At 35.7% G+C, this 14,021-nt stretch overlaps 1 protein-coding gene and 1 long non-coding RNA gene across 4 annotated transcripts in view; one reads left to right on the forward strand and one right to left on the reverse strand.

The window, feature by feature from the left end:
* LOC110448351 overlaps window positions 1-4,960 on the forward strand; it is a 38,840-nt gene extending 33,880 nt beyond the window's left edge. For both annotated transcript variants that reach the window (XR_002462712.1, XM_021494535.1), the window contains one exon: window positions 4,673-4,960. The gene's annotated coding sequence lies outside the window, so the exon portion shown is untranslated. The remainder of the gene's footprint in view (window positions 1-4,672) is intronic.
* The window catches only part of LOC110448352, a 34,381-nt gene continuing 25,016 nt past the window's right edge, over window positions 4,657-14,021 (reverse strand). Inside the window, exon 4 of one of the 2 annotated variants that reach the window (XR_002462714.1) lies at window positions 4,657-4,730. This is a non-coding gene — a long non-coding RNA (uncharacterized LOC110448352). The remainder of the gene's footprint in view (window positions 4,731-14,021) is intronic. The other variant, XR_002462713.1, reaches the window with a different exon arrangement.

Genomic DNA, 14,021 nt, shown 5'->3' on the forward strand with positions numbered 1-14,021 from the left:
GTAAATTTTGTGCATTGTATGTACGTAGTGTCGAAGTCGCTTTACTAGCTTCAGGTAACATGGTGTCGAAGTCGCTTTACTAGCATCAGGTAACAAAGTTTTGAAGTCACTTTACTTGCATCAGGTAACATAGTGTCGAAGTTGATTTACTAGTAACAGGTAACAAAGTGTTGAAGTCGCTTTACTAGCATCAGGTAACATAGTGTTGAAGTCGCTTTACTAGCATCAGGTAACAAAATGGTGAAGTCGCTTTACTAGCATCAGGTAACATAGAGTCAAAGCCAATTTACTAGCATCAGGTAACATGGTGTCGAAGTCGCTTTATTAGTATTGGGTAACATGGTGTCGAAGTCGCTTTACTAACATCAGGTAACAAAGTGTTGAAGTCGCTTTACTAGCATCAGGTAACATAGTGTCGTAGTTGATCTACTAGCATCAGGTAACATAGTGTCGAAGTTGATTTACTAGTATCAGGTAACAAAGTTTTGAAGTCGCTTTACTAGCATCAGGTAACAAAGTGTTGAAGTCGCTTTACTAACATCAGGTAACAAAGTGTTGAAGTCGCTTTACTAGCATGAGGTAACATGGTGTCAAAGTCACTTTACTACCATCAGGTAACAAAGTGTTGAAGTCGCTTTACTAACATCAGGTAACATAGTGTCAAAGTCACTTTACTACCATCAGGTAACAAAGTGTTGAAGTCGCTTTACTAGCATCAGGTAACATAGTGTCAAAGTCACTTTACTACCATCAGGTAACAAAGTGTTGAAGTCGCTTTACTAGCATCAGGTAACAAAGTGTTGAAGTCGCTTTACTGACATCAGGTAACATAGTGTTGAAGTCGCTTTACTAGTATCAGGTAACAAAATTGTGAAGTCGCTTTACTAGCATCAGGTAACATAGTGTCGAAGTTGATTTACTAGTATCAGGTAACAAAGTGTTGAAGTGGCTTTACTGACATCAGGTAACATAGTGTTGAAGTCGCTTTACTAGCATCAGGTAACATAGTGTTGAAGTCGCTTTACTAGTATCAGGTAACAAAATTGTGAAGTCGCTTTACTAGCATCAGGTAACATAGTGTCGAAGTTGATTTACTAGTATCAGGTAACAAAGTGTTGAAGTCGCTTTACTAACATCAGGTAACATAATGTCAAAGTCGCTTTACTAACATCAGGTAACATAGTGTCGAAGTCGATTTACTAGCATCAGGTAACATATTGTCAAAGTTGATTTACTAGCATCAGGTAACATAGTGTTGAAGTCGCTTTACTAGTATCAGGTAACAAAATGGTGAAGTCGCTTTACTAGCATCAGGTAACATAGTGTTGAAGTCGCTTTACTAGCATCAGGTAACAAAGTGTTGAAGTTGATTTACTAGCATCAGGTAGCATAGTGTTGAAGTCGCTTTACTAGTATCAGGTAACAAAATGGTGAAGTCGCTTTACTAGCATCAGGTAACATAGTGTTGAAGTCGCTTTACTAGCATCAGGTAACAAAGCGTTGAAGTCGCTTTACTAGCATCAGGTATCATAGTGTCAAAGTTGATTTACTAGCATCATGTAACAAAGTGTTGAAGTCGATTTACTAACATCAGGTAACATAATGTCTAAGTCGCTTTACTAACATCAGGTATCATAATGTCTAAGTCGCTTTACTAACATCAGGTATCATAGTGTGAAAGTCGCTATACTAACCTTAGGTAACATAGTGTCAAAGTCGATTTACTAGCATCAGGGAACAAAGTGTTGAAGTCGCTTTACTAACATCGGGTAACAAAGTGTTGAAGCCGCTTTACTAGCATCAGGTAATATAGTGTTGAAGTCGCTTTACGTGAAAGTCGCTCTACTAACATCCTGTAACATAGTGTAAAAGTCGCTTTACTAGCATCAAGTAACATAATGTCAAAGTCGATTCACTAGCATCAGGTAACAAAGTGTCAAAGTTTATTTACTAGCATCAGGTAACATATTGTCAAAGTTGATTTACTAGCATCATGTAACAAAGTGTTGGAGTCGATTTACTAACATCAGGTTACATAGTGTCAAAGTCGATTTACTCGCATCAGGTAACATGGTGTCGAAGTCACTTTACTAGCATCAGGTAACAAAGTGTCAAAGTTTATTTACTAGCATCAGGTAACATGGTGGGAAAGTCGCTCTACTAACATCCTGTAACATAGTGTAAAAGTCGCTTTACTAACATCAAGTAACATAGTGTGAAAGTCGCTTTTCTAGCATCAGGTAACATAGTGTTGAAGTCGCTTTAATAGCATCAGGTAACATAGTGTGAAAGCCGCTTTACTTGCATCAGGTAACAAAGTGTTGAAGCCGCTTTACTAGCATCAGGTAATATAGTGTTGAAGTCGCTTTACTGAAATCAGGTAACATAGTGTGAAAGCCGCTTTACTTGCATCAGGTAACATAATGTCAAAGACGATTTACTAGCATCAGGTAACAAAGTGTCAAAGTTGATTTACTAGCATCAGGTAGCATAGTGTTGAAGTCGCTTTAATAGCATCAGGTAACATAGTGTGAAAGCCGCTTTACTTGCATCAGGTAACATAATGTCAAAGTCGCTTTACTAACATAAGGTAACATAGTGTGAAAGTCTCTTTACTAGCATCAGGTAACATGGTGTGAAAGTCGCTTTACTAGAATCAGGGAACATAATGTCAAAGTCGATTCACTAGCATCAGGTAACAAAGTGTTGAAGCCGCTTTACTAGCATCAGGTAATATAGTGTTGAAGTCGCTTTACTAGCATGAGGTAACATAATGTGAAAGTCGCTTTACTAGCATCACGTAACGTAATGTCAAAGTCGATTTACTATCATCAGGTAACAAAGTGTGAAAGTCGCTTTACTAACATCCTGTAACATAGTGTAAAAGTCGCTTTACTAGCATCAAGTAACATAGTGTGAAAGTCGCTTTATTAGCATCAGGTAACATAATGTCAAAGACGATTTACTAGCATCAGGTAACATAATGTCAAAGTCGCTTTACTGACATCAGGTAACATAGTGTCGAAGTTGATTTACTAGCATCAGGTAGCATAGTGTTGAAGTCGCTTTAATAGCATCAGGTAACATAGTGTGAAAGTCACTTTACTAGCATCAGGTAACAAAGTGTGAAAGTCGCTTTACTAACATCAGGCAACAAAGTGTTGAAGTCGCTTTACTAGCATTAGGTAACATAGTGTCAAAGTCGTTTTACTAGCATCAGGTAACATATTGTCAAAGTTGATTTACTAGCATCATGTAACAAAGTGTTGAAGTCGATTTACTAATATCAGGTAACATAATGTCAAAGTTGATTTACTAGCATCAGGTAGCATAGTGTTGAAGTCGCTTTACGTGAAAGTCGCTCTACTAACATCCTGTAACATAGTGTAAAAGTCGCTTTACTAGCATCAGGTAACATAGTGTGAAAGTGGCTTTACTAGCATCAGGTAACATAGTGTGAAAGTCGCTCTACTAACATCCTGTAACATAGTGTAAAAGTCGCTTTACTAACATCAGGTAACAAAGTGTTGAAGTCGCTTTACTAGCATCAGGTACATAGTGTTGAAGTCGCTTTACTAACATCGGGTAACAAAGTGTTGAAGTCGCTTTACTAACATCAGGTAACAAAGTGTTGAAGTCGCTTTACTAGCATCAGGTACATAGTGTTGAAGTCGCTTTACTAACATCGGGTAACAAAGTGTTGAAGTCGCTTTACTAGCATCAGGTACATAGTGTTGAAGTCGCTTTACTAACATCGGGTAACAAAGTGTTGAAGTCGCTTTACTAACATCAGGTATCATAGTGTCAAAGTTGATTTACTAGCATCAGGTAACAAAGTGTTGAAGTCGCTTTACTAGCATCAGGTAACATAGTGTGAAAGTCGCTTTACTAGCATCAGGTAACATAGTGTGAATGTCGCTTTACTAGCATCAGGTAACATAATGTGAAAGTCGCTTTACTAGCATCAGGTAACATAGTGTGAAAGTCGCTTTACTAACATCAGGTAACATATTGTTGAAGTCGCTTTACTAGCATCAGGTAACATAGTGTCAAAGTCGATTTACTAACATCAGGTAACATAGAGTCGAAGTCGCTTTACTAGCATCAGGTAGAGGAAATTTTCCCCAAGATCAGTGGTATAGGGTTAAGCTGGAGAATTGGGAGTTGCAGGTTTGATCCCTAGCGAACATGCATATTTTCACTTCTACCAAATTGCAAAATTTTGTAGTCTTGCTGACTTTTTGAACACATTTGTAGGTAGCAATTTTGTTATGTAGGATTGGAGGTAGGTCTGAAACATTTTAAGGAGCTAGCCTATCTCTTTTTTCACTGTGGTAGAAACTTTACGAATTGCATGACTCAACATGTGTTTGTCATATACTCGGTACCTCAAGTTTTCCTTTGGACAACTTCTCTATAATGGTTATTCAAACTTTGACCTGTCTTAGTTAAATTATCACGATCGTAATTGTCTTAAACTCCACTCTACAAACATGTTCTAGCATATGATATATGTATTTATTGTAAAAAAGCGAACTTGGTTGATCAGCAGTATGTGTAGAACCAAAACGTTGACTGTTTGGATGTTCATTCTGTAGAGTCCTTGGTTCAGATTCTGGTTTGGCTCATTGCTTTTACTTTCCTTTTACACAAGATCTGCTTTACTTTTCAGAAGACCATCTGGTTCTTGCCATGGGAAGAGGAGGAGTTAATCAATGAAAATCCTGAAGCTGTAAGGAGAAAAGAATTTCATGTAACCATTCCATCTCGTAGTGAAAAAGTATCTTAAAATTGGAACTGAACAATAACAAGGACATTTCTTCTTGGGAATTTACAAGAAAAATGTTGATTAGTTTTTAGAAGCTGTTCAGAAAATTAAGTGTGTTTACAAGGTTGGAACTGATTGTTTTTTTTTCACTTTTAAAATTTTATTGTCGTATCTATAGTGAAATGTTGAACAAATAAAAATTTAAAATCAACATATCGGTCACTGTTTTTATTTCAGAGTAGCACGGTGGATTTTATTGTTTGTCTAAATTCACCAACGAAACAGTAAAACTGTGTACACTACAAGCATTCTCACTCACAACAAAATTATATTTGTCCCATGGCAAGAAAATGTCTCCTGAACATCAAACCCCATCGTTTCAAGAACATGTATACTAAAACTATTGCAAGTGGTTTGTAGAAAACATATTTTTTTTGTCCCATGATATACTTCACTACCGTATATGACCTGATTCCCCATTCCTCTAGCACCGATCCTTTATCTGGTCCAACTACTCCCTGCCTTAGTGACAACCTGGCTATGGCTTCAGTTAACCCTGTCTCGATGACAACATGTTTTCGCCTCCAATAAAGTGCCTATTATGACCTCTTTTGGGGGGGAATTTCGGAAGATTCTGCAAACGGCCTAATTTTACTAAATTGCCAAGTACACAGGGTGATTATTAAGTTGAAAATGGTAGAGTTCATGCTGGTCTTGATCCTGTCGGATTATGCTACAAAGATAGCAACACAGTCACCCTTATGTCTGAGGCAATCTAAAATTTATACCTGTTCCGCTTTCACATATATCTATTGTAAAACTTAAGTAATGAGCTGATGAAGTAGGTGTTGATTTGTCTTTAGTTGCCATGCTGAACACATTACAAAATAGTGTTTTACAAGGCTTGATTTGATTGGTCAAACTGTAAAACAGTCAATTTTTATCATCGGATCGTCAAAGTTTGGTTCAAGTTTAGCCAGGCCCCGGTTTCATGAACGTTTCTTATATTAAGGAATCACAATTTTGCCTTTTTCCATGGCATTTTAAGCGTTACTGGAATTAAGGAAAAAATCTTAAGTGAAGGAATTTCCCTTTACTTTGTTGATGTTTACCCATAAGATATTTTAAGTCGAGGGACATTCGTGAAACCGGTGCCAGAACATGACTGGAAGGCAGCCTCACTAGATCTCAAACAGTAATGTAAAGAATTCAAGAAGATGTAAATAAGTTCAATTAGATTGAAAAATATTGATTTTAGCAAAAGATTATTTTATTTGAAAGAGAAGTCAGATTGTGAGATTATAATAGACATTTTTGATGGGGAAAACATAAACCTATTTTTTGACAATTACAGTTTTTTCTCTTGCAAACAGTTTTTTTGGCAATTACTTAATAATGCATTTCAAAAATAATTTCACATGCCATAGTTCATTTTACTATACTCAACTAGTCATTCCAGCAAAAACCACCCGACACTTTATGCGATAATTCATATAACAAGTTTGAACATTTTCTCTGTCCACAGCAACTAGGAAACACTCGTTGAAATGTCTTTTCTTTCTTGCATTAGCAGACTGTACTTGTTTGATCCCATTCGAAAGCTGACTATTTGTGTAAAAAGCACTGTGAGGAAATGTCTATTTCAAATTCTGAAATGCATGAGTTTCAAGAAAAAAAATAATTGAAATAGACATGCGAATGGAGATAATTATTTATAGACAAGAATTCTGAAACACTTTCACTGAACCGAAGGGGTGTGTCACAAATCGGAAACCCCATAATCCATGAATGTGAATATATATTATACTATTGTCCATGGAACTTGAGAATATATCTAATTCATAATGTCACTTTAAGGATGGGAATTATTGTTAAATCAACACATGGATACACTTTCTCTGAAATAAATCTAACCCATAGTGTCCTCGAAAGGAAATATTTCCCCCCGCCCCCCCCAAGAGATTTTCGCTTCAAAAATTGTTAGGCAATTAATAGATCACATTTAAAAGGTACCAAAGTATACATGTAAGGATTATTACAGAATTTAATTCAATAGAGAAAAAGATCAGAGGTTTTATGAAAAGGAGATAGATATATGGTGTTATTAATTTAGATACACGGTGTTCTAAATTCAGATATATGATGTTATAAATTCACAGATATATGGTGTTATAACTTCACAGATATATGGTGTTCTAAATTCAGATATATGGTGTTATAACTTCACAGATAAGGTGTCATAAATTCACAGATATATGGTGTTATTAATTCATAGATATATGGTGTTATTAATTCAGATATATGGTGTTCTAACTTCACAGATATATGGTGTTATAACTTCACAGATATATGGTGTTATAAATTCACAGATAAACAGTGTTCTAAATTCAGATATATGGTGTTCTAAATTCACAGATATATGATGTTCATTTATATTTCACAGATATACGGTGTTCTAACTTCACAGATATATGGTGTTCTAACTTCACAGATATATGGTGTTATTAATTCATAGATAAATGGTGTTCTAACTTCACAGATATACGGTGTTATTAATTCACAGATATACGGTGTTCTAACTTCACAGATATACGGTGTTCTAACTTCACAGATATACAGTGTTCTAACTTCACAGATATACAGTGTTCTAACTTCACAGATATACAGTGTTATTAATTCACAGATATACGGTATTCTAACTTCACAAATATACGGTGTTCTAACTTCACAGATATACAGTGTTATTAATTCACAGATATACAGTGTTCTTACTTCACAGATATACGGTATTCTAACTTCACAGATATACGGTGTTCTAACTTCACAGATATATGGTGTTATTATTTCACAGTATGGTTGCATATTATATTCTTAAGGATCCCCATACCACTACTAGGGGTTCTTTAAGGTGGCCTGATCACCTGACTGAACACATCATCATAAGACTAGCTGTTACAAGGATGCAAACTAGAACAAACCAGCAAACACATCATTTCAAACAATATTGGCATTCTTAGTCATTGGTTACGAAATGTTCGCTAGATTTTCTTTGTTTTTTATGTTTGAGCAAGGTTACACAGACGGCGCTGACAGACACGTCTGTCTGAATATCTCCTACTTATACTGACTGTAGGCCTAAATATTTGCAATTTTATAATTCATTAACTTGACAGCTGGGTGAGTCAGAAATGTTACCGAGGCAATCATCTTCTTACGCCTCTTTTATCTTCATAGCTGTAAAAATATGTTTGCAAAACCCCATGCACAAGCATCTATACTTTCTGTCATGTATATATATCTACGCAGTATATTATTCATCAACTTTCCACCTCGTATAGAATCAGTTTTGCAAAAAATAATTTTCCCTGTATGGTTTTACATATATATAGAAATAAGCTGTATAGCCCTGACAGAAATATGGTTTATTTTGCACCTTGTTTGGTGTATAGGGTATTTCTAGGTTCCTTTCCGTAGTGATGGAACTTTAGAATCAATACTTTATCAGCTACATGTGAATTGCGCATTTCATTTACTTCAACTCCGTAGAATAAGGTGCAAAAAACGGGGAAAATTATCTCAAGGGATCAACAAAGAATCTAGGGCAATTAGGTGTCTGCCCCCCATATATTGGACGATCACAGCTGTTCCTTTTTATTCTAATTCATCCTAAGAGGTTCTGCTGTTCAAGTGCAAAAACTATTGAACAAGCTTTTTTGGGCCAAACTAATTTCCGGTTGTCTGCCTATAAAAAATGGAATAGGTTTTATATTTTGAACTACGACTCCACAGTATTGTTATAATTGGCAAGTCCAATATCTTTAGGCTGTGGTCCAGGTCAGTAATGAGTATACATGTAATAAATGTACGGTTATTATACCCCATGTGATGACGCCAAGTTCGAGGGATTCGGTTACACTGGAATCAGGTTGTCTCTGTCCATCCATATGTTTGAGGAAATAGAATCAATGAATCTTCCTGCACTACCTGTATGTTAGGACTTGATGTACCTGCTCTCAAATATATAAGTTGCCTTCTCACAAGGAGACAAATACGAACATATCGCAGCCTCCCAAAACACACACGCATGCATCTTGCACACAAGGGAGGCCGTCCTTAAATGACCATAGCTGTTGATAGGACGTTAAACAATACTAAACCAAACCAATAGCCTCCACTTAAAAAGAGTTATATTCCTCTTCTTCCCCATGGAAAAACACAACTTTTTAGCCATGTCTTAGTGATTTAAGGGCATGCACTTAAAAAGGAAAGGTGCTAGGTTTTGCATAGATCGTGTTAAATTTTTAGCTCGCCTGCTATTCCGAAGGGCCATGGTCCGGCATCCGTCCAGCGTCAACTTTTTACTTTAAACAACTTCTTCTCCGTAACCAAAAGGCCTAGGGGGATGATATTTGGCCAGTAGCATGCTGGGATGAAGGGCTACCAAATTTGTTCAAATGAATAACCTTCACCCGTTTTCAAGGTCACAGGGGGCAAATATGTTAAAACCTTTAAACAACTTCTTCTGAGTAACCAAAAGGCCTAGGGCGATGATATTTGGCCAGTAACATGCTGGGATGAAGGGCTTCTTAGTTTGTTCTATGAATGACCTTGAATTATATTCAAAGTCACAGGGGTGAAACATATTGAAATCTTTAAACAACTTCTGAATAATCTAAAGGTCCAGGGTGATGATATTTGGTCAGTAATATGCTGGGATGAAGGGTGACCAAGTTTGTTCAAATGAATGACCTTCACCCATTTGCAAGGTCACGGGGGTCAAATATGTTGAAATCTTTAAACAATTTAACTTGAATAATATGAATAATTTAAAGGTCCAGGGTAATAACATTTGGCCAGAAGCATGCTAGTATAACAAGCTTTAGGGTCTGTTTTACTTTCAAGGTCACATGTTTAAATCTTCTTTTGAATCAGACACTGATATTTCGCATGTAGCTGTATTTTAGTCCACTTTTAAGATTAAAATTGTAAGATTAATACTAGGTGAGCGATGCAGGACCATTAGGCCTCTTGGTAAGCTTGGTCAAGAGCCATGGATAAGATATCCTAAAATTTCAACAATTTCATCTAAATAAGCAAAAGGTCTAGAGATATGATAATTGGTCCATATAGCATGCTTGAGTGAAAGGGCTTTCAAATTTGATCAAATTACCATGCCAAATTTAGAAGGGTTTCAGGTTCAAATTTCTGTCTGGCTATTCAATTTTCCTCTCCTGTTACAATGGTGCCTGTGAACAATCCATGTTTCCTCTACTTGGGTGTATTCTTGGCAAGGAGGTACCTGAACCTGGGTTGTAAATATTGCTATCTTCGGGGTGAAAACTTAAGAAAAGGACAGTAAAATGTTGCAGAACTGGACTAGGTCAATCGCCTGCAGCCAGAGAAAGTCTGTCTAGAGTTTAGTATGGTGGTCCTGCGTTCGAATCTCAGTTTGGCCATGCATTAATTTGTTTTTCTGTTGCATAATATTGTTTCCCAATCATATATGTGTCTTTTCCTTCATTTACAGCACAGAATTTCCAGATTTTAATAGACACTATACCTAATTGTGAAAAATCACTGATCTATCACACATAGGTTCCATATAATTAAACTGACCTCCAAATAGAATGGTGAGTTTAGTTATAGAAGCTTCTAAGTAAAAGAAGCTGAGGTGTTGTTATCCTTTAAAAAATAACAATGGTGCTTAATTGAGTGTTTGTAGGTCGCCGTAGGCAATGGGCTACACAGATAGGCCTGAGGTTCTGTGATATTCCCCTGGTGCTAATTAGGAGTAGACTACAGGATATTAAGGATGTGATCAGGTCAGATGCGATTTCACTCCTCACCAATGCTAGCTCCCAATCAATAGCAGACTTTGTATTATAGATCAAACTGTTAATAATTAAATACACCATGGCTAGAAAAAAATACTATCCCTGATAGTGGGGTGTTTTATCCCGTACTTACTGGGTGTTTTCCTTCCTGTTCCCTAAAGATCGGTATATTAGCATTGCTCAATATCTTTTGTTCCTCAAGATAGGTATATATGGTAGCCATATTCAATATTTTCAATTTCGTGAAGGTGGACAGTTAACCTTGCCCAATACCTTCTGTTCTCTGAAGTATGTGCGTCTTGCTCAGTGTTTCTGTTCCCCTAGGGAGGAGTATTGTACCTTTTTCAACATTTTCACTTTAAAAACGGGGTATATTAATTTCCTTTGCTTAAAGTCTTCACTTTCCTTAGATAGGTCACAATGGAAGCTTAGCTAAGCGTTTTCCGTTTTCTTTTTCCTGAACGTTGAGTATGGGTAGCTTTGTCCATGTTTTACTTTTAACTGCTGTTATCTGAATTGCTGAATGGTTTTGGATATCTTTTGAAGAAATTATCAGATTTTTGTGAAACTTAATACCTGGTAAACTTTCAAACTATCCTGCTTAAATTTGATGCTCTTCAAAATTCATACATTTTTAACTCTATACTGCTGTTATCTGATTGGCTGATGGTTTCTAGATGTCTTTTGAATTGAACTGCATCATTGCAATGAAAATTGCCCACTACATTGTACATGCTTAATTACTACCTTAATTTGAGTTTGATGTCCATCCAAATCCCTAATACTTAATGAGGCTCCTAATTAATTTTAATTTATTTAATTAATGTTTCAAAATGGAAGAAGAACTCATCGAATGTCATATCGAGAAAAGTGTTGTGTTTTAGTGAACACTTAAAGAAATACAATATTCAGTGATAACGCATCTTGAATTTAATGAAACTTTTTTTTTCTTTACTATATTTCTGATATAAAACATACAAGATATAGGCATTAGTTTTTGATATCATTTGTTATTTACTGGAGGAAATGCATTTCTTGATTCAGGAATTGCTTTGCAGTGGCTGATACTTCAAAGACAACTTGGGCCATCTTTTTGTATGTAAATGGATTGAATCATGCTGACATAATCAAATTGAGCCGTCATAACTCTTATCCTTCATTTTAAGATAACTCATTGTGGAGGGAATCAATGACAATTTGCAAATCTAGATTGATCCACTTTCATGTTCCGATAAAATTTTATTTTGATATTTTTCGATGATTCAAATAGTTTTTTTTTTTTTTTTTTTTTTTTTTTTTTTTTTTTTTTTNAATGATTCAAATATTGTTTTTTATTATTTTTTTTATTTTTTTTTCTCTCTTTCTCTCTCTTTTATCTTTTGTGGAATAAAAAGAATTATGCAGGAATGTTAACTGTCGGTGAAAACTTGTTATTGACCTATCAATGATGCATTATAATGGTATCAGATAGTCAAATTTATTCAAGTTGTCTTTTGTGGATTTCTTCAACAATCTAGCTCCAAGTACATGTTAATCAAGAGATGACAAGATAAATATTAATTAACAAAAGAGCCTTTCTAGTTAGTAACTTGCATAAAAAAAACCATGTTCTAATTAGTACTGCTCGGTTAAAGGATCAAAGTTTGTCGCTTTAGGGGGACAGACAGGCACTGAAACGAGAAATGTGCTGTTTTCTCATGATTACCTGGATCAGACACCATAGAGACGGGGCCTTAGTGTTTTGACATTAACTGCCAACAAGCCACATCTACGTTCATTTTATGAAGTAATAGGCGCCTTTCTATTATTTTATTTACTATATTTAAATATGCAGAATCAAATTCATTTTAGCGTCATCAAATACTGTACCTATATACTGCAGATGATGTCTTTGCTCCATAAACACTGATTTAGAGCATTTCATTTTTTTTATAAAAAACAATTAAGTAATTCATTCGTAATGAGTTTGTGCAGAAGAAAACCATTCTAAAATTCTAAAGGTAAATGGTCAAGTCCTATTGTGTTAATGTGAACTGTCACTAACTGCCCTTGTTGTTTTTTATGTGAATAATGTCTTTTGAGTTTCTTTGTGACACTTTAAGGCCTAAATTGACCTTGTACCAAGGGGCCATCAGGCCCTATCGAACAAACATATTGTGCCAAATTTCCTGTCAGTAAATCTTTGTTGTGCTTAAATTAACAATTTCAATTGTCCTGAAAAGAGTTAGAAACTGTTAACTGTTATGCTAAATTGTACTGGCTAATGAAATATAATGTGCTAAAGTGACCTGTCAGTAAGTCCTAGTGTGCTTAAGTGAACTGGTCACATAGTCCTTGTATGCTAAAGTGACCTGTCAATAAGTCCTAGTGTGCTAAAGTGAACTGGTCACATAGTCCTTGTATGCTAAAGTGACCTGGCAATCAGTCCTAGTGTGCTAAAGTGAACTGGTCACATAGTCCTTGTATGCTAAAGTGACCTGTCAGTAAGTCCTAGTGTGCTAAAGTGACCTGTCAATAAGTCCTAATCTGCTTAAATGACCTGTCAACAAGTCCTAATGTGCTAACATTAACTGATCAATAAGTCCTTCTGTGCTAAAGTGACCGGTCAATAATACCTTGTGTTCTAAATCGTAAAATTCATCAGGAAAGTTCTTGACAGTCTCAGCAGAGGGGCTAAATCATTTGTAAGGGACATAGCTTAACAAATCATAGCTATGAGGTTAGTAAGAATATTACCTTAATTAGCAAGAAGGTAGACTAAATACTGTGTAAGGGACATAACCCAAACAAAAACCACATATCCAAGGTGTAAGGTAGCATATAACATTAATGTTACAACATGTGTCATGAGATGAGTTGAAATAAAATGTATGTATGTAAATATTGTATTCAATGTCTTCAAATCAAGAGTATGCTGGAAGCCATGGAGAGAGCTTATATAGGCAAAGCCTGTTGCTCAATCCTTTTGTTTAATCAATAAAATATATTTGAAATGAAAATATAACATTAATAAGAATGCTGCTAAATGCTGAATAAGGGACATCACTCAAACAAAAATCCCAATTGAAAGTTGTAAGGTAGCAATATCACCTTAACGTTACAAGAAGGTAACCCCAATACTGAGTAAGGGACACAACTCCAACAAAAAAACACAAATGAAAGTTATAGGGTAGCACATATTCTTAGATGGTATTCCTGTAAACAACGTTACAAGAAGGTAACCCCAATACTGAATTAGGGACACATCTCCAACAAAAAGCACAAATAAAAGTTATAGAGTAGCACATACTCTTAGATTGTATTTCTGTAAACAACGTTACAAGAAGGAAACCCCAATACTGAGTAAGGGATACAACTCCAACAAAAAAGCACAAATGAAAGTTATAGGGTAGCACATAATCTTAGATGGTATTCCTGTA

Source organism: Mizuhopecten yessoensis, unplaced genomic scaffold (assembly GCF_002113885.1).
Source record: "Mizuhopecten yessoensis strain PY_sf001 unplaced genomic scaffold, ASM211388v2 scaffold4017, whole genome shotgun sequence".
Taxonomy (NCBI): Eukaryota; Metazoa; Mollusca; class Bivalvia; order Pectinida; family Pectinidae; genus Mizuhopecten; species Mizuhopecten yessoensis.